The 25595-nt window shown below is 40.6% G+C and overlaps 1 protein-coding gene and 1 long non-coding RNA gene across 2 annotated transcripts in view; both read right to left on the reverse strand.

Moving 5' to 3' along the window:
• The window catches only part of LRP1B (LDL receptor related protein 1B), a 640387-nt gene that overhangs the window by 534231 nt on the left and 80561 nt on the right, over nucleotides 1–25595 (reverse strand). The window lies entirely within an intron of this gene.
• On the reverse strand, nucleotides 99–23934 carry LOC125328515. Its single transcript, XR_007204748.1, has 3 exons — nucleotides 23923–23934; nucleotides 14287–14291; nucleotides 99–221 (listed from the first exon to the last, which is right to left on the reverse strand). It is a non-coding gene; the product is annotated as an uncharacterized LOC125328515 (long non-coding RNA).

Genomic DNA, 25595 nt, shown 5'->3' on the forward strand with positions numbered 1-25595 from the left:
TTCCAGACCCTTCACCAGCTCCAATCCCTTCTCCGGACATGCTCCAGCCCTTCAATGTCTTTCCTGAAGTGAGGGACCAAAACCGACCCAGGACTTGAGGTGTGGCCTCACCAGTGCCCAGCAAAGGAGCACCATCACTGCCCTGGTCCTGCTGGCCACACTACTGCTGCTACAAGCCAGGTGCCACTGGCCCTTTTGGCCACAGCTGGCTCATGTTCAACCTCTTCCAACAACAACTTGCCCTACAAATACTTGAGCTGGATGTAGAACAAGCAGATGACTTGTGCCAGACCCTAAAAACTTGAGTATCACTTTGTCATTTGAATATAAATGTGAAATTGTAAAACACCCTTTGACCTACTCAAGGACCCAGCACTTGGTGCCTCAGCGGGAGCCCTTCACCCCCAGCATCGCTGACAACACAACGTTTGCAGGAGGAATAACACATCAACATCACAGTGGCAGCTCATCTGATGATGTCTGAACGTAGATTTTCCTGGGGGAAAGGCTCTGTGTGAAGACAACCACTTCAGTATGCAGACTGAGGAACAAAACATTGCCACTGAAAATTTGTGGTAAAAATAATGGATTGGATTAAAATCATCTTTACTCCTTATTAATTATATTATTTCCTTCCTGCAACTGCAGTGTTCACATCATACAGTGCCATGCATGCATTTTGAACATTTCGAAAGAAGGATAAAGAAAACTCAAGGAAAATGTATGTATGTACACACACACACACACACACACATATATATATATGTATTTATACATGGCCTAATTACCTTCAAGTCATTCAAATACTGATTTCAACAACCTAGTTCTGGAAATCCCAGACTGGTACTACAGTTCTGTAATCAATAGTCCCAGAGTAAGTACTTTACATTTTCACAAGAAAAAAAAATTTAAAAGACTCAAAGCGATTTAAAGGGAGTGATTCAGATGATACATTACATGATTTCTGTTTATTACTACCTACTCTTTCTGATTTTTAATACCAACATACAGGTTTCAGGACAAGATTTCCAACCAATTTGGTCTTCTTCCATTTGGCAAACATTGTGTCTAATGGAGCTTGAAATTAAACCAGCTTTTTTTGGTAATTCCCTCTTTGCAAAATCCCAGCAGTGATGAGGGACTCTCCTGCTCACGGCCTGCAGCAGAGGATGCTCAAAAGAAAAGAGCATCTCTTACACAAGCAGCTGAACTACTCTGTGAGGCTCCAGTCCGTGAACGAGGTCAGCGGGAGCTAACACCTTAAAAACGGATAAAATGTAATAATAAATTGTATTTTGATTTTTGCTCCAAGTAGCCATGAGTGTGATTTACGTCTTTGACCGCCTATGCTAGGACAAATGCAAGTGATAAACAGCCACTATAAATGACAAAGCAGTGGATGCTGTTACCACCTCACTCGGAGTCTGACAATATCCCCTTGCAAATCCCTGTCTCACTAGATTAGGCGTGCATGCAACTTAATCGAAGAGACTTCTTCAACTCTTATTGAACATTTCAGTGAGTCAAATAAATGCACTCACAGGTCTGTTTAAGTTTGTCTTTTTCTTCTTAAGGGTACTTGATCTTTTCCTGCATCTCAGAATCCATTTGGACAATCTAATCTGCTCAAAGAGATGAGTAGTTATGAAAGCCATGTTTTGAAATGTCTAAGAAACACTCAACAGCCTGGACTTTTCCTTGTCCATTTGGGAAACTAAATATGTGTTTCAGTTGGAAGTTTTTCATGCTGAGCCTTTAAGAGATTAGTCGTCATCCAAACTTTTAGTTTCCACATCCAAGGTAACAGTAATACCTAACAGCAATATCTGTACCAGCTACAGCAACACAGGATATTTCAATTTGATTTACAGTCTGGCAGTAGGAAAAGTATTTTGCTTATTTCTCCATTTGTTTACTCCGTGCCATCTGTTAATTCTTCGTGAATACTTCATTCCACTGCTTCCTACACTGCAAATGTCTCCCCCTTTCCCAGTGTACCCTGTGTATCAGTGTTGAAAAGGGGCTGAGTTTGCCAGAGCCACCCTCATGGGACACAATCAGTGTCCTGAACTGATTAGCTGCACTCTCTCAAACCACACAAATCTGCTGTAGGGCAGTGACAGACTGACGTTGTTCAAGATTTATGCTCTATTTTCCAAACAATTCCTGAGAGATCATGACCTTGTTGTGGATTTTCTTTGAGGAAAAACTCAGAATTATTAACTTCACATGATATGTAAATATATGGATCAATGCTCCTCTCAGGAGGTGATTGCCAAGAGTATTCAATGACTGCTTTTTTTGGTACAAAAGACACCTTCAACTCTCTCCTTCCCTGAAAATCCCCTCGTAAATGTCTCTGATGGCAGATCGTTAAGTGCTGAGCTGTGGCATTTCCCTGAAGATATAATTATAAAGCTGTGGGAGGAAAAGAGACAACTCTTTAGACCACACTCTTCATTCTTTTATGGCTGTGTAGTTCACTGGCTAATGTGTATATTGAATTTAATTTAATCACTTCTGTTATTTCTAGCAGTTAGATAGCAGCCATTTCATCCAGACATATTATTAAATTATTTATATGGGACTTTCTACTAGCTCAACTTCATTAAGATGGAGTTAAAAGTTTATAAGCTCCAAAATAGCATGGCTGGCTGAGGTCATGGCAAGAAAGCTGCAGGACACGAACATTACATTTCCATGTTGGAATTCATAAGCCTGTCTGTGAGCCAGATGCCTAAAATCCATCGCCACTGGAGATCCAGCACGTGGAGACACAGGAATCTGCAGAGGAACATGATGGGAAGCCAGAGCCCAGCCACTCCCCAGGGCTCTATGGCTTCATCGATCAAGTCTCCCCTGGTACAGCAGATGAGACACATTGGCTGCACGTAGATGCTGATAGTTAGGTTAGTCTCGTATTGAATCCCACCCAGACAGCCTGGAGGTGGAGCAACATTTAAGAAGTTTTGCAAAGTTTGTTAGTTTTGCTGGGGTTTTTTGTTCCTGGAAAAGAGTCACATTTTTCACAGAAGTTTTCTGAACTTGTTTTTTCTCAGTATTTGCTTGAATAGTGTTTGACTCCTTGGAGGATAGTTTGGGTATTATTTTGTTCATTTTCGCTAAGGGCATCACAGCCTGTTTTCAGAAGCCTGAAAAGAAGGCAGGGATACTAATCCAGGGATGCTAATCCATCCTACTCCCTGGTACCACACAATTAATGCAATGCCAGATTCCCAATCTTACCTGTTCATCCTTCCCACTTTCCTTACATAATCCTCACTATTGCCTACTTTCAATCCCCCGTTCCCAGGCACCGTGCAGTACCTGCCTCAAACCCACAAAGCACCTCTCAGGTATCCCCTGCAAGGTGAACCCAGCTGGTGGGATTCAGCAGGCAGAGCCTGTCCTCAGCACTTCCAGCTGAGCTAAATTAAAGTCTCTTTCATCAGCATTTTTTAATCCAAAGATGCCTTTTAAATATGGTATGAGGCCACTCCCAGCCTTCTCCTCCACCTTGTTCTCCAGAGGTGGGACAGCAGCAGGATTAAGAGCCAGGCCAAAGAAGCAGGGTGTGAACAGAATGGGCTGGAAGCTGGTGCAATCGACTCTCTTCAGCACTGACATCACTATATACAACTACTTGATGTTAAAATTTCTTCCAAAATTACCTCCTTTTGCTATGCTTAACTAGAAATTGTCTACCTTCAGTTGACAGTAATTTCATAGCCCTTTCTTTATTTCCACTATAGGAGCAATCCAATAGTTACCTGTCCCACAACATTATTCCCATCACACATGCACCAACTAGACAAACTCCACGTGCAAATATCCCGAGAAGTGTGAAATTTGTACATCAAATTTCCACCCACACATCATGGGACTTGTGCAGCAACATTATGAAGCCAACCTATTTTCCTTCCCAAATGTTGTATTGCTGAAGTCAGTCAGGTTTCAGCCAGTTATCCAAACATGGACATAAATTAAATCACTGTGTTGTGGATTTCAAAGACTGAGACATTTCCTAGACATTTAGCTGACTGGGCATGTGGGCAGTTTCCATGAGCTTGAGGTACTATAAGTACTATTTTTACAACAGCAAGCTGTAACTATCTTCTTCCAAAAATCTGGCCATCTCCTGCAGCTTCCAGGGAAAAGCTCAACAGTTCTTGTTGTTAAATTATACCAAAATATGTCATGCAATATACACAGTCATAAGAGATTATAAGAACAAGGGACATGTGAAAGAGAAAGATAGGGAAAGAATAAGGCCTTATCTACCCCAAGTTGTTATTTGACTTAGCATGATTTTAAATTAATCTAGCTAAACTAGTGGAAAGACTTTGTAAACCTCATAAATCATTTTTACCGTGGTTTAAATCCATTTTTTAAAAACAGATTAAAGTCGTGGACACAGGAACTTGTTACCACGAGTAACAGATTTGTGCACCACAGGCAATCTGCGGTGAAGTGGAATATGTCACATGAACTGAAATAACACTGTCTGTGGAGATGCTTGTTTTAATTTATCTGAATCACCTAAGCCTGTAGGAAATGGAGACCTCCTGTAAAATACACCAAGATGTGAGAGGCAAAGCAACAAATGCCTGAGAAAAGAGCATAGATTGTGTTTCAAATTATAAACTACATGCACAGAGGTCTGGAGATAAACATTCATGTAACACAAATTTATAGCTCTGCTGAGGGCTCTCCATAACATCATAACACCAAAGAACAAAGCTGCAGTGTTTTCTTGCCAAAATGGGATTTTCTAGAACTTTGCTGATTGCTTGTTTTTACAGAACAATTGGCTTATTTGACTTGTTTCAGTCTTCCTGCATTGCAGCTTCTGAGCCTGACCTGCAGGAACAATAGCGTTTGAAAACTTGGCTAAATATTGTCAAGCACATTAAAGATTCCTGAAGTCAGCTGAAAAATGACTACTGACCTCCCAGATCTTTGGTGTATGTGCTTACCATGCTCTACTGTCTGGCATGGAAAGGTGCCACTTTATAAAACAATTTGGAAGCTTGGAAAAAAGAGGCAGGAAAATAGAGCTGATCTCCATCCCAAAGACGGCATCGTCACATTAATCACATTTACCATTAGAAATGTACAAAAGTAATCAAAGTTTCAAAGTAATCACAGTTACTTACTTAAGGATCGAAGGTCTTGTGTAATTCTGTGTCACTAAGACTGTGTTAAAGTCACACTACTAATAGTCTTAAAAACTGAGCAATTCGGTTCAGAAGAAACTCAATACAAGATGCACAAGTATCTTCGACTGCTGGATGCTTGCCATTCATTTCCTCTGCTATTTACACTCTTAATTTATAAATAATATGGATTTACAAATTCTTTTAGCACAGGTGGCTGGTGTTCTTCCTGCTTTCCAATTGCACTACAAGTTGGAAGAATTAGAAACAATTTCCATGACAGTCCAGGGCAGTGCCAACATGTGCTACTGCAAGGTTTTCTAAGCAACCTCTTCCCCTTTTTTGCCACAAAACTGCATTAAAAAAAAAAATTACTAGGAGTCCCATCAGATCAGGTAGTGTCATTAAAAAAAGTTTGCAAATATTTTTTCTAGCCTGACCCCCACTCTCCAGGGTGTTCAAGTGGACTTCTTTGAAAAAAGCAGTGAATAGAATTTTTTTTAAAAGCAAGTGAAATGTTATGGTCTGGCTCCCTGCCACAAAAGCAGGGACATTGAAAATTAAAAATGACATTCCTGGCTTTTATTCACACTACCAGCTTCTTTCTTGATCTTACTCAGCAGACTTGTTCTGTCACTGACCTTTGTGGTGCTATAAGAAGAAAGAAATGGTTTGACACAATAAATCATGATGTCACTTTTGCTGTAATTGTGTAATACCTGACTGGAATGTTTTTCTTTAATCAAGGTGAAATATAGGGCTACCCTCTCTTTAGTGGGCTCAAATCAACTCTAAATCCCAGGAACAATTAATTTTCTTGTCCTAATCAAATTCCCAGTTGATCTGGGCTTGTTCACGGCCAAATCTAGTTTAGCATGATAATACTCAGAAAACTGGGTGTTGGGTACATTAGAAAACAAGCTAAAACTTTGCATTGCTCAAGCCAAGCCTGTCATGTTTACCTGCAATTATTTCTAAGGAAGCCCCTTAGAGCAGGGTTTTAGCTCTTTAGGGGTAAACTATGAGCAACAATTTTGAAGCTTATTACTTTATTTCTGACTCACAGCTCTATGGAAACTCCCAGGAAAATTCCACCCTTATGGGGTTAAATGAAATTGGACAGGTTTGGACCAGGACTAAATTTAACATCTTTGTAAGTGTTTTATTCTATGAATATTTCATACTGAAAAAAAGCCTTGTTTGTGCATGCCAGATAAGAAAGGTTTCAAGGATCTGCCATCTAGCCAAGAAAATAAGAAAATCCATCAGAAATCCTTGCCAGGGAGAAAACAGGAAAATGCAGCTCCAGGAACAAGAGTCAGACACTTGAAAATGTTTCACATTCACAAATTTACATCCTTACCCAGCAGAAGAATGTGCTGCTGCTGCTGCTGCTGCTGCACATTACTGAAGCCTGAGATCAATAGTAAGTGGGTAATTAAAAACCTAGTTGTGTTTAAGGGACTTCTGTTGCTTGTTTGATAAGCTCAAAATTGTGTCTCTGTGTTTAAATCTCGTGTGTTTATTTAATTATGAAAAAATGAGCCATAGGAGGTAAACTCCTTTCAGTTGCCAGGGAATTCCTACAGATACTGGGATTCAGGCCTTGGAAAAAAGGGCAAGACGACAATCCTAAATAAACTCAAAATAACCAGGAGACTCTAGAGAAGAGGAGCAGGGCTAACAACTGACTTGCACCACAGGCAAAATAAGGTTTTCAAAAAGTCACTCCAACAGGTGAGATTATAACCCAACCTGCACAGATTATTCTTGCCTTTACTTTCTCAAATTTCTTGAAGTGGGTTGTTTTATTTTCCAACCTGTGAGCAGAGCGACGATCACATGAGATCCAAACTGGCTTGTGTGGGGAAGTAATGAACAGTGAAAAGAGAGAGCTGCCAGACTGCCTTAGTCCTAGGTTAGAAATTGTATTTTAATGCCAAAGTCCTTCAGCTGTGTGCATGGGAAAGGCTGTTCAATACTGACCAGTGATTCCAGGTCTCATGAACTTGATCCTACTGCGATATTTAAATACTACTGCAGTATTCCCACATCCCCTTCCCAATAAACACAAAATAAATATATTTATACTCATTAGAAAGGGGAGGCAAAGATTTATGGCACATTTTGGAAAGCTATTTATATATTTGCAAAACCAACAACCCTCGTCATTTTTTTTAATTAATAATGTGTGTCATGGCCTTGATATTTATAGGTACAGGTTTTTCGCAATAAAATGTTAATTATATTCACCAGCCATGGGCAGAATATATAAGAAGCAATTTATAAATTAAACACAGTAGTTTCGGATTTCAGGAAATCAGAAGTAAACTGAAATTTTATTTAGATTCAAGGATTAGAACTAGGTACTGATTCACTACAGCACAGCAAAACATAATCAACAGATGGCAGAACAGTACTGGACTTGGGGGTTTTTCTGGGTTTTTTTTCTTAGCACACATTTATCTACATTAGGTTTATAAGACAGCAGTCTCAGTGCTTAATAAAGATTAACAAATAAAAAAACACAAATCTGTGTTTTTGAAACATGGCAATTAGAACACCCAAGAAAGAAGAAAGCGGTGAACCCATGCAACTGCTGATTGGAAAAATAAAGTTTTAACTTAGATCTTGGGGTAACAGTCTTAGAAGGCAGAGGGATTCAGAAGAGGGTAACCTGCAATATGAGATTAATTTTTAAATTAAAATCACTGACACGTGTGCAGAGGAAAAAACAGAGGACAAGCCTAATTATTGTTAGCTTGTGCTTGTGCCAGAATTGAAGCAAACCTGAGGTCATGAACCCAAAAAGCTGTTCCACAGCATCATGAACTCAGGGAAAACAAAGAGTGGCACCTGAGAAAGCACCAGCAGAGCTAGATCCCTAAAACAAATACAAAAAAAACCCAAAAAACACCAGAAGCAAAACCAACAAAAAATAAATAAACCTACCTGCTTTGAACAAACTCACTGCCAGAGAAGGACCTGCAGATAAACTGACCTTCTCAGTAGGAACAAACCAGGCTAATGAAGAAAAACACTTTTTTGTCTACATCTATTGGTCAGAAGTCCATTTAGCTGCTGTTTGAGTATGTATTCTGCAATGCTATTCCAGAAAGGACATCTGTGTAGCAAATACCCCAATATCCCCATCTTTTCTATCTTCTGATGAGCCTTTTTGATGCCCAGGAGCACATTCTCCATCTGCCTGATCAAAGCCTTTTTGTGCAGAATGCAGGTGTCCAACTTCATTGTTTGCTTGAAAGGCTGCAGTAATGCAACAGCCTCTGACAAACCACTTTCCTCCCAGAGAAATGAAGTATGTGCCCTCACAAAAGGAGAATATTACAGACAGGACCATAAACCGAAGAGGTAATTTGGGTTTTTAACTAAGCACAGGAGTTAGAATAGCATATTGACAGTGTCATTTTGATTTCTGGTGACCTGGTAACCAGAATGGTTTGGGGATTTTTTTTTTATTTTTTTTTTTTTTTAAGTAATAAACATAAATGTAAAGGTCTGCATTGAAAAGAATTACTGTTTTAGGAATTCTCTGGTCAGGGAAGTGCATTAGCACTTCAGGAGAGAAGGTGCAAAAGGAACAAGTAGCTATTTAAATGTGAACAGCATCCCTTGATTTTTTTCCTTATTTTTTAACGTTAGCTTCCACAATAAAACCCGTATATAAGTTAATATTGGCATACTGTCCCTGCTCAGAAAGCATTCCTGCTGCATTACAGAAGGCAGCTGGGCGGCACAGTAAATGTGTCATTTGCTATTTAACATCTCTGTGACCTGGATTTAAATTCAGAGTCAGACAAAATGAGACTTCAGTTCCCTCAGAGGACTATTAAGGCACACACAGAGAGACTTGTGAGGCATCCAAAGCCAGCGGGAACGCGCTCCCAGCGCTCGCCCCTGCGGACACACACCCTCAGAGCCCATGGGGGAAGAAGGAACTAGATAATTTTTATTAAAAGGATGCCTTCAGTTTGGAAGAAAAGCACCCAACTACCGTGAATAAATCTTCTGTTTATTTAAAAGTTTACCCACAAGGCTTCAACCTCCTCATGAGAAAAGGCATTCAATATGTCACTTTATCCTAGAGCCTCACCACTGAGCTTTGCAGGTGCAATTGTTTTCCTGTCCACAAAGAACAAAAAGGAGAGCTGTGAAAAATTCAAAAATGTTATATTCACTCCCTTGAAGCATCATTACCCACCATCTACTGCATAATACTCCCAGCCTTGCTCCTGCATCTGTGTGTAGAATGAGCTGCCTGCCTTACCTTTACAGGGCAGCACAAGTGCTTAAGATGCTTGTCTTTAAATTAAGCTCAAAACTCACCTTCTTCATTAGTTTTACATCCGCCACCTAAAAAAGATTAAAACTTCACCTTCAGCATGCGTCAATAATTTAGGCCCAGTTATTATCTTTTTGAGAAGTGGCCCAGCAAGACTTAGAGACCAACAAACAGGTGAGTTAGCATCTCTGTACACACAGGTGATGTGAACCCAGCACAACTCACCTCACATCCCTGACCCCACACCAATCCGGATCCCTGCAATGACCCTGCTCTGCCCCTGCCTCCAGCTCCAGACTCCTGTCCTCTGCAAGCAGCTACATCCAGCAGCCCTCCCAACTGAAACTTCTCTCTTTTTTTGTAGTATTATTTTTTCTTTTTCTTTTTTATCTTTTTTGGATGGACTTAAACAGATCATTTCCTTGGCTCCCTGACTACCATGATGGTATTGACACAGAGAAGGAGGTACAAAGATATCATCCTATGTACAGACTCAGATTAAATCTGATCCCCCAGACATGAACCTCAGAAACTCAGCTTAAAGAAGAGATACTTGTAACATTTCCAGGTAAATAGTTTGCCATAGTTTCTTTGAAAAATGGAAACAAATAATTTTGTTTCTGAAAGCTGAAGTTTAACTGAAGCATCTCAAAATGTCAGTCTAAATCAAATCACTCAGTATTAATGCACACCTGTCTGAACCTTAACAGGGTCTTTTCACTTTCCTTAAAAAACAAAATATTGTGAAGCCTTTCTGAATGTAAGAACAAAGATGAATTGAGTCATAAGTAATGCTGAAAGGTTCCTGAGAAGGAGCAATCAAAAACCCAGCTATATCTTTCTGCACACTTTTTTTGGTCTTTTTACTTTTCTATGCAGAAGACAGATTCAAAGGAGAAATTTAAGCAGGATTTGGATACCTGACTGATGTGTGACAAGCCAAAATTTACTCTTCTAAATGCCCTTGGCCCCCCTGATGGCTGTGTCATGCAAAGTACCAATGGTCCTACCAGTCATTGCTCCCCCTCACTGCTGCCCTGCTCCACTGCAGGGATGCTACATTGTCCATCTTTAGCATGAACCTCCTTGCCTAAAGCATCTTACTATTATTTTTGTTATTATTAAGTGCCTTCCACAGCTCAGGCAGGTCCAGAGCAATCCGAAGTCAGAGAGCACCAGACCAGGCTGTGCCCCATCTGCCCTTGTTCCCCACTTCCAGGTATGAAGCTGCCACCCACCATCATCTGTCTCTCTCCTGCTCTCCAAAAGTATTTTCTTATTTTATCTAACCATTTCAGAAGGAGACCCTGTCTTCAACCTGTGGCCATGCCAGGCATTTTCTGCTGGACTTCACGTGGACCCAATGGAGGCTTCTGCATCTCTCCATAGTTTGAGTCATACACACACAGTTAAATCCATGTATTTTTCTCTTTACATCCTCAGTTTTATCTGTATTTTGTCACTGTCACCAAGAGTTACCTGTGCTAAAACACCTATGGGCCCCAGCTTTCATCAAGGATCTCTTTTTTGCCAGAGTTTCCTTTATTTATCTTATTTCCCTGCAGAAAACTCTAATTGGGATGTTACCCGCTGCTTCATTCAATTCCAACAGGACTCTTCAGGGCTAGGGATAACTATAAATCGAATGCTTCAGAATAAATCAAAGCATAAAATTACATTGTCTCTGGCAAGAAAAAGATTTGATTATCTGCATTTCCGTACAAAGAAATTACAGAAGAACTTGTATTGGAGTTTAAAGGCCTGACTTGTTCTCAATTGAAATGTAGCGAGCAAACAGGTTTGTCCCTCCAATCTTATCCTCACAGGAATCAGTTTGAGCTGATTTGTCCCCTCCCTGGTGACAGGGAGGGAATGCAGAGTGCTTGGCATTGCAGATGGAGCTATTCCTGTCCACGCAAACTGGTGGGGATTTTATGTGTAGCAGGAATTGAATTGTGCATCTCTCCCAAATGATGGGAAAATCACTCCCCATGAAGGGGAGGCTGTGGAAGGAATCAAAGGACAGCACGAGCACACTACAAATAAAGGTCAGCCTCTTGCTGTACTTTCTCCAGTGAAAGACTAAACATGGGGACATGCTGGAAACAGGTAATTGCATTATCTGATGCACATCTGTGGTCTATACAATCTTGTATCTCAAAAATATCATCAAAGGTAAAAATGGGCTATATAAGGATTAGCTATAAAAGTCAGTAGTTAATGATTCACCATAATACACGATTTAGCTGTAAGCTAGGAAAAAACCCATAAAAATAGCTCAAGAAACTAATTTCTTATGCTGTTTCAGGCATACAGACGACTTAAACTCAGGCATTTCCATATTCTTCAGATCCCTGAGCAACAGCATTTGATGAGAAACCGATCTGTTTAGACATTCTCTTTTAGAGTAAATAACGACACTTTATGGCATCCCAGAAAAGATTGTGTAGTTCCATAATTGGTAATTTTGTACAGCTTGCATGAGGTCTCTGTCATTTCACAAATTTCCCAAAGCAACTGCTGTGCCTGGGGTGCTATAACTGATTACATGGAATTGCTGGGAGAGAGAAACGAGCACACAATCAATTACATTGATAGAAAATTGGTGGGGCCAAAGAGTGATTTATCGCAACCACAGCTGAACTCCTAATGGCAGAACAGGTGCCATGCTCACATTGTGGGCTCACTGTTAGGTTACAGAGCACGTGAGGAGCGATTCTGAGAGACTGTGCCAGAAAATCAGCCTGGGGTGATTTCCAGCAGGACAGCCCAGCTTTCCAATGAGAGAAAAGCCAGAGCTCAGCATTTAAATGCCTGCATTTCACTCCGTGAAGCTGAACCCCGAGTTGTGTCCTTGGCTCTCTACAGGTGATACCAACCAGCTTTGCTACTGTTGTCTTCCCTCTCCCGTTCCCTTTGCCCAGGATTACAGCCCTCAGTCATCAGAAAAACTTCTGGAAACACAAGATCTACTTTCAAATTCTTTAACATTTCTCTTTGTGAGCGAAGTTGAGTTTTGGCCATCAAGTGCCGCTTGTGTCAGATTTATCTTTAAGTGAGCAGAGTGCTTGTGATTTCATGGGCTCAGATGATGAGCCTCAAATGAACTCAAATAGTTTTTAATGTGCTGCAGTGAGAGAGGTTTTATCCTGCCCTTGCTTCACCACAGCAGCTCAGATCCTGTAGGGAGTCATTCTGCTCCCCACCTACAGCAAAGGGAAGACTGGACAGCTGATACAACACCAAATGCTCAGTCCGCCTCATGTATTTTGGTCCTACTTCTACATCCAGTATTTTCCTGGGGTTTGTGCTGGTTTCTGAAATTTCACCACCTACTACCATTAGTGGTACAAGAACAAAAGATTTTCTGTACAAATAATAACATTCAAATTCATATCTGACCCCTCAGGCAGAAACATTACTAAGTGTGCCAGAGCACGGCCCCAGACTCCTTCCCTTGCCATTGCTGGGAGCCTCATGTGTTAATTGAAGCAGCCATAAGACAAGTAATGAGCAGAACTAATGAGGAAAAATCTTAATGAAGAAAATACTTCACTTTTTTTTTTTTAATATAGGAAGTGGATATATAACTTTATTTTTATATATATCTATATGTGTATCCTTTATGCTTGTGTCTCCGAGACTGATGTCATCTGCAGATGTGCCACTTCTTGAACTCGGACCCCAGTGTTTTTGTAAACATCACAAAAAACGATCTGAAAGTGCTTGTAATATCAAATTCCTACACTGAAACCTTTTATGTCACGTCAGAGCCTCCCATAAAGACATTAAGCACAGTTATGAAAAACAACAGTCTTCCAGGAACTACACTACAATGACTCTTTTCCAACACCTGCCATCAGAAAATCTCTTCAAGATGTTTGATGTGGCAAAATATGTAAATGACATACAGTTGCTAGGAGATAAAAAGCTACATGAACTTGTGAAAACATTGCAATCTGCTGCCTTTGAATCTGCCAGGTCAGCTGTATTTTTCATGATGATAACTTATTTATATTGTCTCCTTGCTTAAAATGAGTTTCTATGCACGTTACCTCTTTACTTAATACCAGCTGACCTACTGTACCTATAAATCGGTATTTATTACAAGGCTGGTTAACTTCTTCATGGAGTTTACAGCCCTTTAATTACACTTTGCCAGACTAATTAATAAATACACTGTACACTAGCCTTGAAACAACCAAAGGGTTTATATTCACCACTTCTGTATCTATTTATTTATTTAAGCATTTCATTAAATGTTAGATATGTCTCTTTCTAATGAAAAACACTGGAAGAGGAGAATGGAAGTGTGGCTCATTGTCCAATTAACAAATCTAGTAGCTTTCTCTGTCACTCAATGAATGATAATGCCTGGCTCATAAATCAGGAAGAGAACTACTTAGGCATAGACCTCGTAATCAATGCTACAAGTATTGGCTGCTCTCCACATAAGCCAGACCTAAATGTGCAGCATGATTTTATTCCAGTAACACATTAACAGAATGTACAAGCATTCTGACTTTTGAAAATGGGCTAACGGTGTCGTGGCAAAAAGTATTTGTCCATTTTTTAAAACAAATGTGTCCCAGTGATGAATGTGTTCAGCAGTTTTAGTGATGAAGCAGCAACATGAACTAACTCTGGCCTCACAGTGGAGGCTCCTTCATCCCCATGTTTCAGATAGGACCTCCACCAACCAAGGTGTGCTGGCTGGGATTCAATTTTCATATGGACCTTGATTGTTCTGTGTTTCCACGTATATTCCTGGGCTTCCCGTATTTCCATATCGGCACAGGACGACATTGCATTTCTGGGCAGCATCACTTGCTCTGTTTGACCATACAAATGCCAAAACACTGTAGGTTGTTGGGGCAGTGGCCAGAGGCTTTGTAATATCATCGTGCCAGAAAGCTCGGAATGAAACCAGCAGCTTTCCCACTTCCATCCCCACTAATGACTTCCAGGCATTGTCCTGGTTCAAGGACTTGCCCACCGCTGTGGAAAGATGGCAACATTTCACTCCTTGTACTTGTTATAAACCTCTCCTGATGTAAAGCTGCTGGCTTTTGAATGCTCAGAGGGTATTAAACAGGACAAGTGCTAAAAGCATCTCACAACAAACATAACAAACCCCACTAAAAGACTTCACAAATGCATCGATAGAAAGCAAAGGGCAAGATCTGTGGCTTGTGCCACTTTTTGGTTGACAACATCTTTTTGCTGATGCAGACACTGCAGGAAAGCCAAGGAACTGGAGACCCCAGCAAGATGACATGTGGCAGTGATGTGTCAAACATAAAAGCCTGGTGAATCCAGCAATTTTTTTTTTTTTTCCCCCCCTAAAGCTCACTTATTTGCTAAGCAGCTTTGCCTGAGCTTTCACAGCTAGAGCTGTGGAGCAACAGTAACAGAATCGGGAAAGACCCCCCTGGGGTATTTGAAAGGGTGAGAAGGTTCCAGAGTAGCTGAAGAATAAATCCTAATTCTCATCCAAAAGAGAGAGAATGGGATAATCATGAAAATATTAGCAGAATAAGCATGTTGAGTAACAGCCAGAGGATCTTTTACCAAAGTCATCCTAAGCAGGATTGAGGAAACACTTATATTAATAATATGTGGATTAGTACAGTTTCAGGATGAAATGGTGCTTATGTACCAAATCTTTCTGATCACACAAAATGGAGAAAAAGAGTGATTGTGTGTGATGTTTTCTTGTAGGAGTTTCTTCACTTATAGAAATGATCAAGATGTGCAATAATGGAAAATCTCTGAAACAAGAGAAAACAGGTTTGACTTTGCTCCACTGTGCTGTCTACACATGTACTGAAGCAGATAATTTAGATTGTTTTAGAAATATAATGGAGATGTATCTTTTTTTCTTATTTTCTTCTCTTCCTGGAAGAAGTGATGCCTTTCCTAAGGGAAATAGTTGATGCACCGCCATGGTGATCTTGGCACTACCAGATCAGAACAATCAATGCACGTTATTGTGAGAATTAATGGGAAATAAGAGGACAGAGAAAAGAGATGGATCTGAAACATATCTGAAAAAAATACTGACAAAGAAAATAGATATTGTTAAGAAAAAAAATTAGATTATTTTTGAGATGATGTGAAATGGAATCAGAGAAAATTCTCAGCAGAAAAAGCCTCTAGCACTGATGAAAGACTGAGCCTTCCTTCAGCAGCAGAGGAGGTGTCATGCAGACAGCAAAACTTACCCACGGCTCAGTGAAGTAGGAGAACTACGATTCATCACCAGTGGCCAAACACATATGAGATGAAATAGAACCTTTCTGAAGTGCTTTAACAGCTCCAATGCTGTTTGAGCACTGAGGAATGCTCTTACATATGTCTGAGCTTTCCAACCTCAGGCCCTATTCCAAGCTCTGGTTCAGAGGGCACTGTCATGGACTGCAATGGAACAGCTCAACCAGTGCATTATTTCAGAGAACTAAAGAGTTCTTGGGAATGAGATGAGCCTCCATTTGCCTTCTCCAACTGTCTTTGTCACTCTCCCTTCTCTTAACCCTGCTAAGGTATCATCTTGGCTGCCTTTTAAAGCATCTCTGCTCTCCAGTTGTCAGATTTGATGGACATGGCTACAGGGAGAAGGTGTGGCATTACCTCTTTTCTTCAGACTGTTCATTTATTAATCGAGGTTTGTAAATATTATACCCAAGGGTAGGTGGTTTATTCGGGCACTGGTGTTAATCACCTGCAGTTTTCAGTCTTGTGACTGGATGCCTGTGAGGGGAATATGCTGGAGCTGAATGTTTGGAATTAGTCTGCTTGTTTTAATGGGACAGCCAAGATACAACAGAGCTAGGCAGAATGGTAAAACCAGAACAAACAAAACCTGTCCAATCCATTTTAATGCTTCCCATTGAGAATACCATGAGCAATCAAAACCAGTGGTCCTGCACAGGTAATCTCTGTGTCAAAGACTTTCAGCAAGTTGTAGTCGGAAGCATCTTCTCCAGTGCACCAGGAATCCAATTCACAAATGTTATAGCGTGCAAGACCCATAACTGATCATACTGAGGGCACGGATGCAAATTAAACCCATAAACAAGAAAGGACTCCTTAGACTTTCTAACCTTGTCTACCTCAGTGATGGCTAAACTGGCTGTGAAATTCATGACCTCGGCTGATTTCACAAAATCATCCTTGCCTCGGTCTGCATAAGTCTTCAAAATATAAAGATACCATTTTTGTTTACCCCCATTTTTTCCACGTAATAATTTAACTTCTGAGATCGAAATTGTCAGTATGTTTAGAACTACAAAGTCCTGCAAAATTTTATATAATTACTGCATTTTTCTAATCAGGTCATTCACACCAATGAAGGTTTTTTCCTTACCGCACGTTCCTTCCGGAGCAGGTCTGTTTTTCTTTTCCCTATTTTTAAACAAAAGGCAGATTTAATACTTTACCTAAACAGACTAATTAGTTGGTTAGATGTTTGTAGGCTGACTGCTGAAGGAATAAGTAGATTGCATTTCATTAATCAAAATCAGCTTTAAAACCCTCTTACTCATAAAACATTTACATTTTACAAATCAGCTGACACATTCCCAGACTATCCATTAGAGATTTGTTTGCGCTTATCTAGGATTCTACTCCTTCCCCAAGTTGCTGTGTATCTAATGAGAACAATGTGTTCCAGTGACCTCCACAATGTAAAAAATACTGCCCTTGTTTAGACACAAATTGTTTTCCTCTACTTTACTTGGTGAACATGAAAGTGGTAAGCACACTATTATGCCATGCATAATTTAATGTTATATTTATTATTCTCCTGTTCTGCTTATATGGACTTGGGGTTGAAAACTTCAGTATTTATGTACTGAACTCACAGATAACGCTAGGAAAAAAAAAACAAACCATAAGACAGGCATATGAAGTAAGAGGAGGTTTTCTTTGAATAGTGGTTATGAACTAGTATCTACGGAACTTTGCAAACATGGGGAAAAAGCTGTCAAGGGACTTGAAGAGAAGTTTTTCGTTAACTGAACTGTAACACCAAATATTTCCAAAAAGAGAAAGTTGAAAAGGCATGACTTAAAATGGCAGAATAGTTCAAATGCAGTCAACAAAGTATCAACTGGATTTCCTCTATGCTTACTAACAGCAGTGCAGTGCTCTGCCTCAGACTACCCAGGAGCCACTTCCCAAATTGTTTGATCTCTCTAAATCTCTGAAATGAGAATAATAAGAAATATTATCTCCTGCTTTAAAATGCCGCAAAGGTCTCTTGTCAGGTGTTTGTGCAAAGACTTCCACGGTGGCTCTGAGCTAAACTGAAGTCTCTGGGCACTGTTGAAATTTAAATAAAATTATTACTAGCGACTATTACCAGTGATCACCATCTCACAAAACTTAACCATCAGCTGCCATACAAATGGTCGGTCTGAACACGGCAACTGTAATTCGCCCTATTCCAGAAGTGATTTCCATCTATAATTTATATGGCTATAAAATTTAAATGGCTCAGTCTCTCCTCCTCTGAGTTTGTGATTCACCCAATCGAACAGACACAGTGTGCCCGACTGAAGAGATGCTGTTTCACCCACATAATGGACTCCTTTCCTTCTTTCCTTCCTTCCAGGGCACAGTTCTATAAGGATTTGAGCCCGCTCCTGAGGAGCTCTGCTGTTGTTTTCAAAGGGTGAAGGAGGAAGCAGCGTGGGCTTCATCCACAACAGCAGAGGCCAGAATAAGCAGTTGAATGTTATATCCTACTGCTACCTGATATATGCACAGTTTCTCCCTCAAAGCCAAGCAAACCCTGAATTCATTACAGTATCATGAGCTTTAAATAAATTAACACCCAGCTTGTGTCAGGACTCTGTGCATGCTGAGCAATTTGCATTCTGTGCTTCCACGGATGTTTTTTCTCCTTTGCAACTCTGCTGTTGGCAGAAATCAAATCAGGACACGAAAGATTGCACCTAATTCTAATTCTTTACATCTTTTCCTTGAACTGTACTTAAAACTAATATGAAAACTGTAAATTGAAGTTTTAATAAAAGTTTATATTAGGGAAGAAATTAAATTAAGCAAGTGTGACAGAACACCCATCAGACTGGACTGAATTGGCCATCCTAATGGCCTGGGTTAATGATGAGTCTCCCTCCCCAGGCAGGCTGGGTCATGCTCTGAGAATCACAAGGAGTTTGTGACTCTCCAGCAGCATGGAAACCACAGAAATTCAGCTCAGGGATGGATGCTGGAGCATCAATGGCACTGCGGACGCTGGGACCGTTTCTGCAGCACACCTTGGGGCAGCCTCGGTGTGAGAAGTACATCTCCCCTTTTTCAACCATCAGTATTTCCTCACAAAGCAGCCCTGGAATACTCCAGATGTGATTTAGAACTGAACACATCTTGCAGCAGAATTTTTGTATTTATTACACTCAGATTTTTCCCCACTTCAAATGTTTTTTTACTTGCTGCCCTAACTTGGTGCAGTCCTGCAGAGAGGAAGGAAAAAAATGCATGAAGGCTTTTCACCTGCAGGTACCTTTATGTATCCCACACGTTGCACACAAGCACAAGCATCTTGATCTTCTGTTTCTTACACAAAGAACTTGATAGCTGCTATGAACTTTCGGAACAAAAAAAAAAAGTTACTAAAGAAAATTATTTCCTAACTATGAAGAAATAAAAATAACAAGGGAATAAAATAATGTTTAATCTTTCTGTTAATTTAGGACCTAGTCTGCATTTTCATAATAAAATCTCAAAATATATAAGATCACTCTTAATTTTAAAACCAAATACAACTCTCTTTGCAGACAACCAAATGACCAAAGTACAAAATCATGCACAGCAGTCCCGGTGCTCCCCTGACGACTCATTAGGGACACCATGCACAGGACTTTACTGATGAAAGAACCACCAAGAGATGGACCTCCAAAGAAAAAGAGATGCCCCCAGTTATCACTAATTTTAGGGATAAAAACTGTACAAACCTTCTTTGCACATTAAAATAACACAAGTACTTAGTGTGAAGAGCTGTTTCAAGGCCAGCCCTAAGTTTCTCATTGCATCACAATCCCTGGGTGCTCCTCTTGCCCTTCCAGCTTCCACCTGTCAGTGGTAAATTTGGAAAGGAAGGTGTTTTTTTATGTCCTGTTCCCCTCCTTCAGTAGTTACAGAACCACAGAATATCCTGAGTTGTAAGGGTCCCACAAGGATCATGGAGTCCAAATCCTGAATAGCTGCTGAACAACCGCCAATTTTAGGTAAAATGCTTCTACAATCAACAGAGTTCTCCCATGGCACTGCACTGAAATGCCTTCTCGATGTTTAAGTCTTGAGGTTTTGGAGAAACATTTTCTGATTTATCTTAGTTTGAATTTAATTGAATTCAGTTATTTATAAACTCAGTTACCTTCTACCCTACTCTCACTACTGTACCATGGTCTGTTGATTAAAGATCCATCTATTGCATAGCAAGGTCATCTCACCCATGAAAGCTGCTTACGTATGGGATGCAAGCTCAGGGCATATTGATCCATAGGATGAAAAGAGATCATAGGGCAAAATGCCCTGACCATTTTTAGTTGGGTTAATTTTTTTCCCCGCTATCAGATAAAAGGAGATGTCTGCTTTAATGCATTGTGCTGGCTCCCTTGCTTTTCAAAGAAAAAGCCATCTACGCCTGTATGTGCTGCAGTTCCTCTGGCACTTTTATTCTACTTCAGTTTGCATTAGTGTAACCAAGAGAGGATCTGAGTGCTGGCCATCAGGTCTGAGTGATGGCCCACGCTCAGGAGCTCAGTCCAGCTCTGTGGTGAAACAACAGCAAGCATTTCTAGCCCCTAACACATTCAGTCCTGGACAGTCAGGGATGGCTTGGCTCATGATGTTTAAATTGTATCTAAAATCTATTTGCAGAAGCTATTCAACCATAGGGTGAAGCCATCTAATAGAAAAAAACATATTTAGAAAAAAAAAGCTTCAGTTGTCCCATTTACCTTCTGTTTGCAAATAAAAAAAAACACTTCAATTTATTTGCTGAAGCATTTCCATAAAATATTAAAGGAACCACTGCCATCAATTTTTCTCCTGTTGCATAAAAAAATTTGCAACTTCATACAACTCCAGTTAGAAAGCTTTTATTGCATTTATTTCCATAAGATAAAATCAGAATCTGCTCTCTTTTACAAATCTGATTGCTTTTGCCTTCTGGTCTGCTTTATCTCTTTAATGTTTATTCTTCCAGTCAGCACTTTGCAGTGCTGATTGCTACAGCTTTTTTCCCCCATTAGACAAAACTTTTTCCCAAGTTGCAAGCTCTGAGCTGGGCTTGGCTCTAGTACCAGCTCTCACATGCATCTACAAGGCTGTGCTGCCTCCTGTTCACAAGGAATCTATTTCTGAAATCTCATCATACGTGGCACTCATCCAACAGCATCACCACTTTTCTCTCTCATGTTTGGACATCCCTTAGTTTTGGTGGGCACCAGAGAGACCAATTCCAGCAATGTTCAGAGCAGGAGTGGAGGGCTCTGAAGGTCCCATGTGCCAGGACAAAAGATGCTGGGTTTGGGACGAGGATTTAAGATAAGGATTGTCATACACAGTGACTGAATGCTTTGGATGAGCAATACCATCCATGCCATCGTCTCCTGTTTTTCTCACTCGGGTTACCTGCCTGCTTGGGGTTCAGCCTTTGCTCCCTCCAGGCCTGTCCTGCTTCTTATGAAGCTGCCAGCTGACATGGGCCAAAAAATAGCCTGGAAAAACTATCCTTGGGAGCAGCTCCGCCACGAATCAGTTAGACACAGAGAAACTTCCAGGTGGAGGAACACAGAGAGATTGTCATGTCAGCCCTGGGGCTGACTTGGTTCCAGGCTTTCAGGCAGGTAATGCTGAAGAAGTTTGTTGCAGATATTGTTTTATGCTGTGCAAAAAACCCAGCAGAGGTTTAGATTTCCTATGAGCACCTTGGTTTAGAGAAGCAGTAAATACTATTTGAACCTGCACAAAGAAAGAAGTAAAAGAGAAATGACTTATCAACAATGCTGAATACTTCAGTATTTCAGTCTGGGGATGGGTGATACGGAGCTGAAGATGACACTGCCTTCCTACTAGAGGATGCTTACAAATGCTCTGTACCTTGGAAAAAGGAAAACTCCACAACTTTCCCAAAACCTGAGCCCATCTGGAGGCCTCAGCACATGAAAACACACTGCAATTGTGTTCAGCACAATTTCACACATTGAATATATGTACATTTTCTAGTCTGAAAGATGTGAAGCAGAATTCCTCTTCCTATTTGTCCTGAACTTTTATCTATTGCAGCTATCTAGGGAAAGTCTTTCCAGGATGTAAGGTCTTGTCTGTTATTAGCCCCAATGATATTATAAAAGTTCTCAAGATGCTAAGAATTAAACCATCTGTGCTTTTTAGGTTCATGGCAACCCTGCTCTCTCTGGTTGGGGTGGGGAGGATTTGGGGACTGCTGTCTGATCTTTGTAAAGCGTGTAGGAAAAAGGATGGAGATGGATGAAGTGGCTGGTGCCCACTCAGCAGGACACAGAGGGGACTGGTGGTACTCGATGGAAATCAGAGGTCCCCAAGTTGTGTAAGTGCTCTAGGAAGGAGCTATGATAAAAGTAAGGAATAGGGAGCCTTCTGTCATGCTGCAAGTCTCTGAAACGACAAGGCAAGAGGCACTACAGAGGAGTTCGCTTTGTTTTGTGAGTAAAAAAATACCTGACATTAAGCAGCTGAGCATCCACAAAGGGAAAGTCAAGGAGCATTTCAAATGCTCTGCTAAGTTATGTACAGCAGAGCCTTCTACACTCATTACAGGACACCTTCTCCCATGCATCTGCTTCACTTATTAGTATAATGAAGCTCTAATTTATGAAAAACCCCCACAGAACAATCCAAGTACATGGCTCCCCTTGCACTTGCAGTGTTAAAATCACGTAGCCCATGTATATTCAGTATCAAAGCTCTCTCTGTTCTCTGTGAATATATCTCAGAAATCATCCCTTGCATCACACAGCCAGTGATCCTCATGCAGAAGAAACACCGTCTCTGAAAGATGTTTTCATTTGTTTCCATTTTCCCCTTTGTGTGTTAGAGCTGCTGCTTCCAGATGGAACGCACCGAGTCATGTTTGACTTCGTGTGAGCACCACTTTGAAGCTCCCATTCATGCAGCAGCCTTAGAAATGGAAAAAAATCACTTTGACAAGATTATGCATAAGCAAATTGAAACAAATACAGGAATGTGGTGAATTGTACCCTGACAGCTCACGACTCCTTGCCAGAATCAAATTTACGTATATCCTGCTGTTCAGAAAAGCTCCATTGCCATTATTCTCTGTACTTCTGCCTTCCAGCTCAATTTTGAGCCAGAAAGGATGAGAGGATTGCATAAGTCTCACTGCACAGTGTTTTCAGAGTGCAGCTGGATTAGGCTGCAGCACATTTAGGAGGCAGCTGAATTCGATGCCAGGGGCAGAGAGGAGTCCAGGACTTGTGCAGGAATTTGGAGTGAGCTGTGGAAATGCTCCGAGCTACTCTTTGCTGGTCCTTCTTAGTGGGGAAGGTCCTCCTGTCATGGTGAATCTGGGTGAGGCTGCTCCCTGAGCAAAGGGCTGTCACCACTGGATGTGTTTATATGCATGTGATTTAGAAAAACACTCAGGAATCAGCTTTTGAGCAATTTAGCTGAATTCCCCCAGCAAAAATCTGCAAAAATAGAAGCCTCTGATCTTTCTGATAATTGCAAAATGAAAAATAGATATGTTTTCTGCTGCAGATTGTGCCAGAACTTGCAATCTGTTCATAAGCAGCATAAAGTCATAGGATGGAAAGTTCTTCTGTTATTGTCTCTGCATTGCCCTCTTTCTGTCATAACATTTCCGAACCACTATGAATTTACTAAACTCTAAATTCTTGCTCCTCTATTACCAGCCATAAAGAGCTCAGCTTCATTATACAACTGTAATTTCATTTAATTTTTTGAGACTTCAACATGATTTTCTTCATGCAGAATAAGAAAAGTTATTGAAAATGACAACATTTTAGTTAGGGTGAATGAGCTTATCTCAATCATTCTGCTAGGATTATAATTTTTCTTGCCTTATGTGAAAACCTACCTAGTTTCTGTCTAAACGCAAAAAGAAAGGAACATTTCCTCTTTGTTTCAAGTACGGATTTTAGGTAAAACAACAAAACATGCTCAGATCTTTTCAAAGTTAATTTGTGTATGAGCTTATGTATGGAATAGTATAAGCAGAAATAACTTTACATACATTTTCTAGCAACTTCTAAAAAAACTTGTGTTTTTGGAGAAAAAACAGATCTCCATGGTTTTTTAAAAAAGAATTATTGTAATCAGCTTCTGTTATTTATGAGGACACTTAAATGTCACGTAAGCCTGGGGCCAACCCAGCTTGTTTTAGGGCGATGGTCTGCGTATACAGGGCACGGTGACCAGGACAAGAGTGTCTCGATCCATCTTTGGCCAGTTCTGCAGGAGCCACAGTTCAGTCTGCCTTGGTCTGCAGGATGCTTTTAAGGTCTTCTATGAATGTTCCATGCCACACGTAGAGACAGCTCCTCTGTCACAGCACAGGGTGTGGACTGGCCACAAAAGTGACTGTGGTCTGTGTTTTGATTGAAACCTTGCCTAGAATCTTGAGCCTGAGGCTATGTCAGGCTTTGTTCATAAAAATAAAGATGAGCTGATTAACACAGACACCTCTCAGTGCCAGTGGAGAGATGTCTGTGGGAGAGAGCCTGCCACGACCAGTGCTGCACGAGCACCCTGCGAGCCTCTACATCTTCCCAAAATCCTGGTGCAGTGTTATTAAACACTCTCCTTCCACAGAGCTATCCAGCAGCAGAGGATATCTGCCAAAGGGAGATTGGCCTCAGCCAAGTAAGTCTCCTCTCAAACTGGAAAACTTTCCCTCAGCTCTGCTGGGGACACCAAAGTCAACCCTCAACTGCTCGTGGTGGTGACCACCTCACCTCCCACTGCTGGAACCGAAAACACAGCGAGTCATTCTGGTAACTATCCCACCCAGTTCCAGGGAGCTGACACCTAAGGGAGAAGCAAGGTTTAATCTAATGTAGTGTAATGATGAATTCCTCTTCTATTATCCCTTGCTAACAACCAGTACAAGAAAATGGAATTTGGTTTCTTAAAGACACACTGTTCCCAGTACTTTGCCCCAAGTCTTTTTATTAGAAGCTACGATTGCTCATTCATTATCATCCCCACAGCACAGGGCTACAAATAAATACCAGCTTTTTGGAACATGCACATGTGCAGTGTCCTAATGATTCCCAGTGAATAAAGGGAAATGCTGAAAACATGTTTCATAAACAGGATATTCCCCAAAGTCTTAGTAGTTGTTACTTTAGTTTTAACTAGTCCATTAGCAGCTCTTAAAAACTCCTGCAGCTTCATATGCAAAACCTGTGTAAACGCGTCTCTGCAGACAAAATGCTAAAACATTTTGAGCTGGGAAAAAGTCAGGAAGACAAAAAGAGTCACATTCTAAAGTGCTAGCCTGTCCCTTTCTGCATGTTCACTTTGCTTATAGGAGGACATGAGTTTCAGGGTAAAAGGAAAAAGAAAGAAAGGCTAAAAGTAGGCCAAAATGTACAAAACAAGATAAACCACTTCAGCCTAATGAAGCCAGTTGAAAACTTGGAAACTGTCTAACAAAAAGAAGTCAAATGAAGCCAAACTGTTGCTCTCAGACTCCCTGTGCTTGGCATGCCTTTCCCTGCCTCATCTCCCAATACTTTTTAATCTATCAGACTAGATAAGCACTGCTTCCCTGTCTTTAATATATCTTTATTTTTTTCTCCTGAAAAAGACAGACAATATATTGAAAGTAAGTAAAGTCTAGAATTTTAACTCCATTCGTCTGCTCTGTTTTTTGAACAAATGTATTTTGTGTGAGTATCACCTATGACTACGCTGGCAAATTGAGACAAATGGCTCTCAGAGCCAAGAGCAGAAAAGCTGGAATATTGGACCTTCTTTTTCTTATCTTGCATCTCTTCAGAGTTCACCTGAAAATGCAGAAAGAGCTAATTTAAGTGTGTGTAACACAGGAGGTTATGTACAAGGCTGCTCTCCTGCAG

Source organism: Corvus hawaiiensis, chromosome 7, assembly GCF_020740725.1.
Source record: "Corvus hawaiiensis isolate bCorHaw1 chromosome 7, bCorHaw1.pri.cur, whole genome shotgun sequence".
NCBI classification, from domain to species: domain Eukaryota; kingdom Metazoa; phylum Chordata; class Aves; order Passeriformes; family Corvidae; genus Corvus; species Corvus hawaiiensis.